The sequence below is a fragment of the Columba livia genome, chromosome 13 (genome assembly GCF_036013475.1).
Source record: "Columba livia isolate bColLiv1 breed racing homer chromosome 13, bColLiv1.pat.W.v2, whole genome shotgun sequence".
Lineage (NCBI taxonomy): Eukaryota > Metazoa > Chordata > Aves > Columbiformes > Columbidae > Columba > Columba livia.
The window spans coordinates 15,378,882-15,389,709 of NC_088614.1; the positions used below are offsets into that span (position 1 = coordinate 15,378,882).

Sequence of the window (10,828 nt, forward strand, 5' to 3'; positions counted from 1 at the left end):
CATTTTTGTAAATGTTTAAAAATATTGCTCTGGTGAAAAACGCCATTCTCTGTTTCTATGCAGCTGTACATCCAGGAAAAGGGTATTGTTATCTTGAATGCTGAAGTAAGGTAGTTTCTTCCATTCCTGCTAATCATCCCTAAAACACTTGCAACCCCCCCCAATCATGTTTCACATCTTTTTTGTTGGCAGTGCAGTTGTGTGGGACCTGTCCTATGTGACATCCAAACCGGTAAGTCCTGACCAACCTGATCTGACTTCAGCTGACCTTTTTCAATAGACATCTACTGCTAAGAGCTATAAGGTAAGCTGGTATTAGTCACTGACATTAAGATTCGTCATCTTGTTAAAATAACACCTCTTGAACAGTGGTAATACAGTGTTGGAAATATCAAGAAAGTTCCTTGCATGATCTGACAGTTGTTTTTAGTTTGGTTTTAGTGTTTGTTTGGGTTGGTTTGTTTTTGTGGATTTGTGTCTTGTTTGGGGTTTTTTGTATTTCTTTAACCTTCTGTTTAAGCACGTGGGCTTGATCAGCAGGAATCCTGTCTTTCCTAAGGCTGATGTAAATCTCTGACTAAAAATGGGCTCTTAAGCAAGCGTGAAACAGACTTACATTGGCTTCTATTTGCCATGTTTTGTGATGGTTCAGCCAGACTCTGTGCTGGGAATGTCCAAAACTGAGACTGCACAACAATGTCACTACTGAAAACAAAACCAAAGCTGTATTTTTTTTCCCTCACCCTCTTTTTCCTCTCTCTTGTATCATTCTCACAGAAATAGGGTTAAACTTCAAGAGAAGCTCTTTCTTCCTAACTGACTTCTTGTTCAAAAATTACTGTCTGGATGGTGGTCAGACAAAAGTTTTGTTTTCCTATAGATAAAAAGAACAAAGAGTGGTAAAATTATAGTCTTACTACAAACATACGAAAAGCCAAATATCAACTACATATTCCTTTTCCAAGCATCTTTTACAAGAACTTAAATATTTTTCATGGTAGTTGTGATGTAGTACTAGACTAATGTTTCTATATCCATCAACTGCAGATGCCTAGTTTGGTATCTGATATTATGTAATGTACTACTTTGTTATCTATAGCTGATAATTCTGAAATTAAGGTCTATACTCTTACCATTCCTGTGTTTTTCCCAAAATGTCACAGACTACTGAAATAACTGATGTGAAAAGAAAGCAGACACATATATGACAGGGCTTTGTACCTCAAAATGAAGTAGATTCACCTTTCACATCATCTCTACCCTGGAATTTCCAGACATCAAAAAGGGGAAACTGTGATGACAGGATAATGGAGTATGGCCTCTTTAATTCCATCTTAAGTGTTGCTTAGGAATTTTTGTAGGTATTTAAAATTTTGTGTGGTTGCATGTTCTACACATCTCATGATGTTTTCAGATGTCTCTTATCTCTGCATCAGATCTATACTCTACTTTGTTTCTTCAGATACAATACAGGCAATGCTGAAAATACGCCGTTTTCCTTTAGTCAGCCTGGAATGTGTTTGGAGAGTTCCCAACTCTTGAATGGGTGCCTTAAATCTCTGCCAGTGACTTGACCTTAACTAGCCTGTGTTTCCTTATAAAAATGGAAAAGTATCTTCATTTATTGTCTAATTTTGTTTTAGGGGTTAATCTTCTTGGGATGCTATAAACTTGTTAAAGGCTTTGCAGTTTTGCTGGCAATCCTCCTTTTCCTCAGCCGCTTAAGGAACAAATAAACATTGAGTTCAAGGATTCTAGAGTTATTTTCTTCATGGACAAGAGAAATGACATTTTACAGCCAGAGGAAGAGTGTCCTTCCCTCTCAAATACATACAGAGATGAAGAGATCCAGGAGTTCAAATTCCAAGGAGTTGCAGGAGCAAACACTCTGTGGGCTGGTCCTGTCTTAACAGTGTAGTTTGACCCTTTTCAAATGCTATTTACCAATTAAATTGTAAAAAGTAATTTTCAACTTTAATTTGGGAAATAGCAAGGGCACAGTATATAAGTACATCTTTTACTGTCATTAGTCACTAATAATAAAGGTTAATGTTTGGCAGAGTTGGTATTTATTGCTTGCAGCAATGCACGTGTTGTGTTTTGACCAATACTTTTAAGCAAATGCTAAGGGGTGGTATCTTAGCGGTATCTCAAATGGGTACTTTCCATTCTAACCTTGCTACTTAACAGGTTACTTAATTTTAATCAGAAGACAGGTCTGTTTACTTGCACTTGCTCTTTGAATCCTGACGTTGATAGATGTGCTGTGAGAAGTGATCTCACTACTGTCATTCTTAAAGGCATTTTAATGTTTATTTTTTTGGGTAGTTGCAGGTGTGCTGCAAGTGGAATGTAAGAAAACGGTCTGGTTTTAATAGCCGGGTCCATGCCGGGTTATGCCACTGGATTGCAAGACCTTTGCATCTTGTGGGAATCAATAGTAAAGATGAGATGACTATGTAGTTCATCATGCCCATAATATATGTGGTATTTGTATACCTTCATTTTTTCCCTATTTAATCCTTGGTTACAGTGTTGTTGGTTTTGCCCCTATGATAAATGAGTTTGTTGAAAAGGTCTTTAGGTTTCCTAAAGATTTTGCACTAGACCTGCCTTGAGTAGTACATGGGTTTTAGTAAGAAACACTTTTTAATGATGTTTAAGCAAAGCTCTTCAGACACCCTTCATAAACTTGTGAACGTGGGATATGTTGTCCTAAGATCACAGAAAATCAAGGAGTGTCTTCTGAAGGATGTTCTAAGGGAATTTTGATGGCCTGTGAAGAAAATTAGTTGGACTTTATTGAATTAATTTTGTCGGAGCATTCAGGAGCCAAAGTTTAGGTGTTTCACAGCCTGCTCAGAATTGGTGATTTCCCTGATACACAGCTGGCTCCTCTTCTTTTTCCCTTTGAGGAATGAGTGTCTCACTTTGGTCTCCTTTTTGAGCCCTAAATCCAGGTTGCATTCCACTGGTTCCATCAAGGAGGTTTCCAGCTAACAGCAAGTCCATTCCCAGCTGAGGAAGAAAGCAGCGAACACTGACGCACTCTACAGAGCTCATGATGTACTACCTACTTTTGAAGTCTCAGCTTAATTTTACATTCCAAAAACTAAACATTTGATAGGTAAAACAATTTTTTAAATGCTACAATATTAAATCTTTAGATATCATGCGTGCTCGTGTAGGTGTTGAAATTAGTACAGAAAAAAAGGAGCTAAAAAATCTGGAGATGTTGCAGAGAAACCATATTTTAAAGGCAAAAAAGGCTCGAAGCGCATCTGCTCTTCTGGAGTCAAGCTGACTGATGCTGTAGGATTTTTGCTGTATTTATTTACCTTAGATGTGCGGAGTAGGATGAGCGCTCAGAGCTCTCCTAAATGGAGGAGCTGTGCCTGCCCTTCATAGTCCTGGAGGAAAAGCTCTCACAAGTCCTGATGCAGCGCGCCAGGGCAGTGGCATCAATTTTTCATGGTGAAAAGTCTTAGGCTCTCTCTTCCGAGCTGCTGGAGAGCAACGCCCTGGCTTGAAAGAGAACAGCACCTTTCTGGCTTAAAATAGAGGAAGGGAAGAAGAAAACAGCTGGGTTTAAATGACTGCTAAATGGGTGTAAGTGCAGTTATTCCAGGAAGGAATTCCTTTATATTGTACATAATTTACAGCAGGCTTTCTGGTAGTCATTACAAAACCACACTGAAATATCTCTGTGTTCTGTTTTATCTCAATGATAAGCATTTCAGAGAATTGGCAACCAGCTTCTATAGGTGATACTTCTCTCATGTGCAAGTTGCTAGTAGGTTGGAAATTAGCAAAGGAATGGCCCTCAGTTCACAGAACATACCTTAGCGTGTCTGAGTGTGAGAATCTCCCCAGTATTTACACAACTGAAGCACAGAGTATGAGATGCTGTGCTCTGACAACAGAGTAAAAAGTAATGCAAATATATTTTAACAGTAGTAGGAAAATGCATTAGAACTACTGAGGTTGACTCCGGAGTCTCCAGTGCCTTGGTTTGGTTTTGGAACAGTGGTGGTGGTGTTTGCTTTTCAATTTATAATCACATGACTTAATCCCAACATTTTTCTAGGGGAAATTATGTTCAGTCATTATGGACAGAACATGGTCTGTAAATTCAGCAATGAAACTTTTATGTGACTACAGTTCCACAAATTCTGACTTGTTTTCCCAGTTCTTTGACAGGAATTGAAGAACCCTCTGTGTTTTTGTGGTGTTTTGTGAAAGGAACCCGAAACCACTTCATTGGTTCAGTTTACAACTAGAAGATCCTGTAAATGGAGGGAAGATGCAGTGTACCAGAATCAATATACCCCAGCAGCAGTGGCTGAGGTGAAATAGTCAAGTTGCCAATGTCAGGTGGGTAACACAAAAAAGATACATCAGCATGGGGAAAATTTTTGTAGTAGAACAAAACAATCAAAGCGTTTATTTGGCATAGTATCTATATTTGGTGTAGTATCTACAGAACAAGGCAAAATAACATGATTTAAAAAATCTCGGTCCTGGGGTTTTAGGTACAGTTGTCTTCAGTACTGGTGTACTAACCAAACTCATTTACTTGGTTACACAAAATTCCAACACGTTCACATTTGAATGTATTTGGAACTTGTTTCCAAATATAAGGTGATGATTTACTTGGAACAGGATGGTTAAATCTTCATTTCAACATTTTAAAGATGCATAAAAGCTGTTACCTGTGAAAACAGGAAAAGTGTTGTTTGTTTCTTTGTAGTAGTATAGTGCCTGGCAGTAACAGCTGTGACACTGGACTGTAAAGGAATGAGTTGCAGTGAGTATGAATTTTATCAGTAATTCTGTCAAAATAAATTGGGCTTATTTCTCAAAGTAATAAGCCAATGGAGTAGAGAAGAAGCAGTATAATACATATACCAATGTTGAAAGGGATTTTCTTGGTGACTTTCTTTATATTCTCAACAACAAACTGCAAGGGAAGGTCTAAAAAATATTTAATTAAAAAAGATCTGTAATAGAGTAGATGAAGAACTAATTGAAAACCTTAGACAGAAAGCAGCAGCGTCTCGCTGTCAGGCTGGGAAAAGGTTTGTGCTGCCAGAGTGTGCCCTGGGTCTGTTCTTTTCAGTGGTTGTGTTTAATTGCAGCTGAGGAAAATGCTGTAAATATTCGCATTTGTGAACGGTACAAAATGGGGAGGCTGCTGTAACAGAGTGGGCTGGTGAAGGGCTAAAATGTATTGGCCATTGACGCTGGAAGGGTTCCTTCATCACACACCTTTAATGAAAAATCAAACCAGTATCTGTCAGTAGCAGCCCAGAAAATCCTCCTCTATGGGCATTTTTCAGTGATCCTGGATTTTCTGTAGTGTGCTGCAAACTACCCCAAGCATGGCAGAGAAATCAGAACAAATGTACCAGCTTTGTAAGACATAATAGTTAAACTCCGGACAAGCTTTTGTGGCTGCTTAATTATTGTGTATACAAAACATCCTGAAAGCTGTGAATTGGTGCTGTGACCATTGAGCAGGATTGGCAGTGTGTGCTTTGGTACGTGCAAAGTGATTTCTATGCAAATCGTGCCAGCTGGAGAGAGAAAGGCAGACCTTTGGTTGGTTGGTTGCTGCAGGAGGCACAGGCTTCAAAGGTTCACAAAATCCCTGTCATGTCCACATAGTACATGGGAGCACTTTGGAGTTTAGGTGAGTTCTGCACAAAGGTGTGACAAGCTCTGCAGCCTCAGTCGGCATCAGGAGTTGGAGTTTCTCAGGGCTATTGTTCTACAGGCCAGATTGTGCCTCTGGTACTTTTTCCCGATGCTACTTTCTTCCATGAACCTCATGCTATTACTTCATGTGGCTTGGTTCAAAGGTTACTTGAAGTAATTTATTTCCATCCATGATGTTAACAGAAAAGTGAAGGAATGATTACAAGTTTGTTTCTTCCTTAATTTTCGCACACTAGTTAGAGAAGAAATCTGTAACTTCATGTTTCCAAGAAGCTCCCTCCAAAGACAAACCTACAGTAAACGTTGCCAGATGATTATCGTTCTTGTGCTTTAGCCCTATTGCGTAGTAGCAAGGAGCAGACACAATTAAATTGGTCCATGGCTGGTGTTGTATGCTATTAGGGCTAAGGAGTTTAAAAAAAAAAATTGTAGTGGGGAAAGTAATTTTTCATTCTGTGGAGAAAAGGTAAGATAACCAGATCCTAGTAATTAATTGGGGGTCAACTGCAGCTGTGTCTAATACTGTAAGAGATAATAACACATTTAAATTTCATCATTCTTAACGTATTAGCTATAGTAAAATACACAGAATCACAGAATTTTAGGGGTTGGAAGGGACCTGGAAAGCTCATCCAGTGCAATCCCCCCATGGAGCAGGAACACCCAGATGAGGTTACACAGGAAGGTGTCCAGGTGGGTTGGAATGTCTGCACAGAAGGAGACTCCACAACCCCCCTGGGCAGCCTGGGCCAGGCTCTGCCACCCTCACCAGGAAGAAGTTTCTTCTCAAATTTAAGTGGAACCTCTTGTGTTCCAGTTTGTACCCATTACCCCTTGTCCTACCATTGGTTGTCACCGAGAAGAGCCTGGCTCCATCCTCCTGACACTCACCCTTTACATATTTATGAACGTTAATGAGGTCACCCCTCAGTCTCCTCTTGTCCAGCTCCAGAGCCCCAGCTCCCTCAGCCTTTCCTCACACGGGAGATGCTCCACTCCATCATCTTTGTTGCCCTGCGCTGGACTCTCTCCAGCAGTTCCCTGTCCTGCTGGAACTGAGGGGCCACAACTGGACACAATATTCCAGATGTGGTCTCACCAGGGGCAGGAGAACCTCTCTGACCTACTAAGCACCCCCATTCTAATACACCCCAGGATGCCACTATATTGTTTACTTTTTATTCTTTTGCATTGTTTGCTTTCATTATTTTTCTCAGCTGAAGCAAGGTGAACGTGGAGCTTTCTATTGGTGCAGGTCAGCGGAACAGCCTTTGCAGGTGGATTTTACTGTGTGTTGGTGCCTGATAAATGTAACTGCAAAAGAAGCAGCCAGAGGTGTTGGGTACGGTGTTACACGGTGAGCACTTTTTCTCTAAGTAAAAGCCCAACATCCCTTGCAACCAAAACAACTTCAAGAATTTCCAAAGCTGGTAAGAGCACATGAAATCACCCGCTATCTGGATATTGTAAACTTTTCCCATCTTGCATGTTTCTTCATGCTCTCATTTTTTATAGCTGTGCTCAGTTCAGATGCTGTTCACCTCTTCTAAGTGTATCCTGTTGTAAAGAGAATCTCAGTGTACCTGGAGCTGATGGCTTTGGTCTTCAAGACCATTTAATGATTAATGACCTGTCATAATCTCCATTCGCAAGGATCACAGTCTTCATAAGAGCAACTCCTCAAACTAGAGCTTTGTATAGAAGTCTGGAAAAGAGCTGAATTCTTACTACTTGTGAAAATGTTACAATTCCTGTATGTTAAAGCAAGGTTACAGCAATCACTAGTAAGAGTAGAGTCCCGTGTTAGGACTCTACGTCAAAGCAATCAAATGTAGTTTTCACCTGATTTAGCATCTTATCACCCAAGCAGTTCAAGATCATAAAAATATTTGTTTCCCCTTGGTTGGGACATGCAGGTTGATTTTTGAATGGGTAGGAGGTTTTTTTAGTTGCTTTTAGTCACCGTTTGTGTCAGAGAAAAAATATTTGCTATGATGGTAAAAGGTCCACAGCTGGTTCCCAGCAAATGTAGTGCTGTGAAATACGGTTTTCTTTGCCAAAGGTTTATCTGACAAATGCGGTTTCTAAGTTGGTGTTTTGAAATACCTTAAATCACCTGTGAACTCTGATGTGCTAACGTAGAATTGTTTATACTGGCTAATTACAAGGAAGCTCTAGTTCTTGTGTCTGTGCCAAACAGTTCTAGTTAGAGCTAGTTCTTAATGCTCACGGAGCTATCCCTCGTACATTGCTAAAATGCAGGGTTCAAGAATTAATTTTCAACTACTTTCTGTAGTCTGCTTTCTGTGTCTTAATCCTGTCCTTTTAACTGCATTATTTTAGATTACATAGGCTAACAAATTTTTTTCATACCGTAACCTGAGAAATAAGGGTTTGTGCTTCTGCTCGAAATTGCAAGATGATTAAAATTGTATGACTAGGGGCAGGAGAACTATTAAGTATTAAATAGTGCTAAGAATACTTGCACATCAGTGTATGCAAAATTATTACCGCAGTGAAGACGGGAAAATTCAGATAGACCTAACTTTGTAGTGAAAGTGACGCCTTTCTTTTCACCTCTGATCTTCAGACCATAATTAATCCCTAATTAATCATTAAATTGACTTAGATTGGACTACATGACACCATTTTCTTGCAGTAATCTGATACTGTTTTAAAGCAAAAAACACATATCAGCAGCTGCTTTTTATTGGTTTGGCTCCTGTCCTCACTCGTCCTGTTTGCTTCTCTGTCCTGGCTGCGGGCGATGCTGCCGCAGAGCGGGGAGGACGTGGCTGCGGAGAAGCGTCGCTGTCCCTTGGAGCAGAAGGCAGCAGCGCGTTTGAACGGGGCTGTACAAGGAGAAGGAAGGTTTGGCTGTAAAAGGAGGAGGAAGGTAGAGTCATAACTGGCAGCTCAAGTCAAACGGTGTGACACCGTCATGCCTGGTCACTTCTCACAAAGTCCGTGATACCTGAGAACTGCTGCTCACTCTACTTTAACTGTTATTTCGCACTATTACGTGATACATCTATTTCTTTGAACTTGTCCACCTAATACCCTTTTATTTAATCTGTATAATTTTCCTGCTCCTTTGATACAGTAAAAAAAGTTTTCTGAAACACTGTTTGTATCTATCTCTAACTTGACTGGAACATAATTCAAAGCATGTTATAAACTAGACTCTCCAGCACTGGCACCTAATTCACCGATTGTTACAGTGGTGTTTCATTGGCAGTGCATCTTTATGGAATTAATTTGTAATGAGAAATTTGTATCATAGAAGAGTGTTGTCTGTTCTTTCCAAAAGGATGGATCTTGTATTTGCACGTTAGCATGTATTTGGTATTAATAAACAAAAGAAAAAGTTATTAATTTTCCACATTCTAATGTAATTCTAACCTAACCCATTTAAAACTTCCTTGTTTTCTGATTTGTGATTTGTAATTTGTTTCAGCTACGTAACTTGAATTAGGATTCCTCCTGCTGGATAAACGTCCATGTTCTATGGCAATATACAGTAAAATGTGTATTACAGTTATTTTCAGTCTATGAAACAAAAGGTCTCTGTATTGGAACAGTTAAGTTCAGCCCATCCATTTGTCCTTCAGTGTGCTGGTTATGTTGCATCTTTTCTGTGGCTCATGACAAGTTTATTTACGTAATCCAAGTTGTAATAAAATGCAACATACCAACAGTGTTTATAGGCCTGGGTGCCTAAGGACACTCAGAGGACCTCTTTTCCCCGTTTTACTGAACGGACACGGGTGCATCGACTAAACCAGCCCGCGGTTCCAGTAGCGACAGGACTGAGGCGGTTTCTGGCCCACTGTCACAATTCCGTGCGGCTTCCACCACCGTTGCCAAGCGTTCCCGACAGAACTCGGTAGCCCTGGGACCAGGTTGGGCGAGGGCAGGTCCTGCCCCGGGGGTGCTGCTGCCTGCTGCAGGGCCGGCACCGCCTGGGAGGACCTGCGTGGAAAGCCTGAGAACCTGATCTGAACAAGCTCTGTTCCCACTAAGTATAACTTTTCACTTTTATAACCCCAATTTCAATTAGCGTGTTATTGGGTGTAATTACATCGGTAAAGGTAAGTTGTAAAAGTGCTCGGTGCTTCTCAGCCGGGGCGGGCGCTGGCGTCAGGAGCTCGGCACCTTCCCTGGGTGGCACTGTCAGGCAATTGGCTTCGATAGCATGTGTGTACATTTGGGCGGGGTGTATGTTATGAATTATAGATGTATGTAATATTTAAATGTAAAAATAAAATGTACTGATAAACTCCCAGTAACAATTCCTTGTGAGGTTTGGTTATCAAAGGCGGCAAAGAAATTCTCCTTAATTACACCTCCTAGAATTACCTCCCTTTTTAGTGTTCTGACGGTGGAAAGACAGTACCTGCCAAAATACACAAAATGCCTCTCACAGGGTTGGTTTCTAGGGCTTAGTCAGGTCTTTTTCCAGTCCTCAGAGGTGATAATGTTTTTAACTGCTGCTTAAGCATAGAAGTGATGATGATCATCCCATAAGCTCTTTATGTCACTTCTTCTGGTCAGCTTCTGAGACACTGGGTTTTTGTTCCTTTACAGTAGCAGTATTGCCTGCTGGGCAATCTGAACTCTTAAAACTATCAACTTTGTTGGGAATTTCAGTGGAATTTCTTCTGTGGTTGCTTTTCGTTTCTTTTTTATGTTTAAATGTTGTGTGTTTTCTTAAAAAAACAGAAGAATATATGCGTAATGCCTTGTTTTTTTCCTCTAATCATAAAATGGGTGCTCTGCAATAAACATTTTCATCTACTTTTTGTACATAGAAACATACTGAAAGCAAATGCTTGAATGCAAGATGAAAAACATCCAGAGCCTAAGATGTGTCTTCTATCTGAAAGAAACGTAAGGGAAAAAACAATTCTTTTTAGCTGCTGCCAAAGCAGAAAATTAGTTTCTTTCCTAACTGTTGGAAGGAGTTGGAAAGAATCACCTGTCTAATCATTAATTCTATTTGTACAATACGTGACATTCTTGAAAGTGTTTGCTTTTGTTTATCTGAAACAGTTCCAGGATTTTACTGTCCAGGAACGCTAAAGGGATGATATGTACATATGTATTGAAA

At 40.1% G+C, this 10,828-nt stretch overlaps 1 protein-coding gene across 1 annotated transcript in view; it reads left to right on the plus strand.

Moving 5' to 3' along the window:
• Positions 1-10,828, plus strand: part of TDRD12 (tudor domain containing 12) — a 67,923-nt gene that overhangs the window by 47,939 nt on the left and 9,156 nt on the right. The window contains exons 34-36 of the mRNA XM_065028368.1: positions 193-3,127; positions 4,190-4,374; positions 6,936-9,809. The gene's annotated coding sequence lies outside the window, so the exon portion shown is untranslated. The remainder of the gene's footprint in view (positions 1-192; positions 3,128-4,189; positions 4,375-6,935; positions 9,810-10,828) is intronic.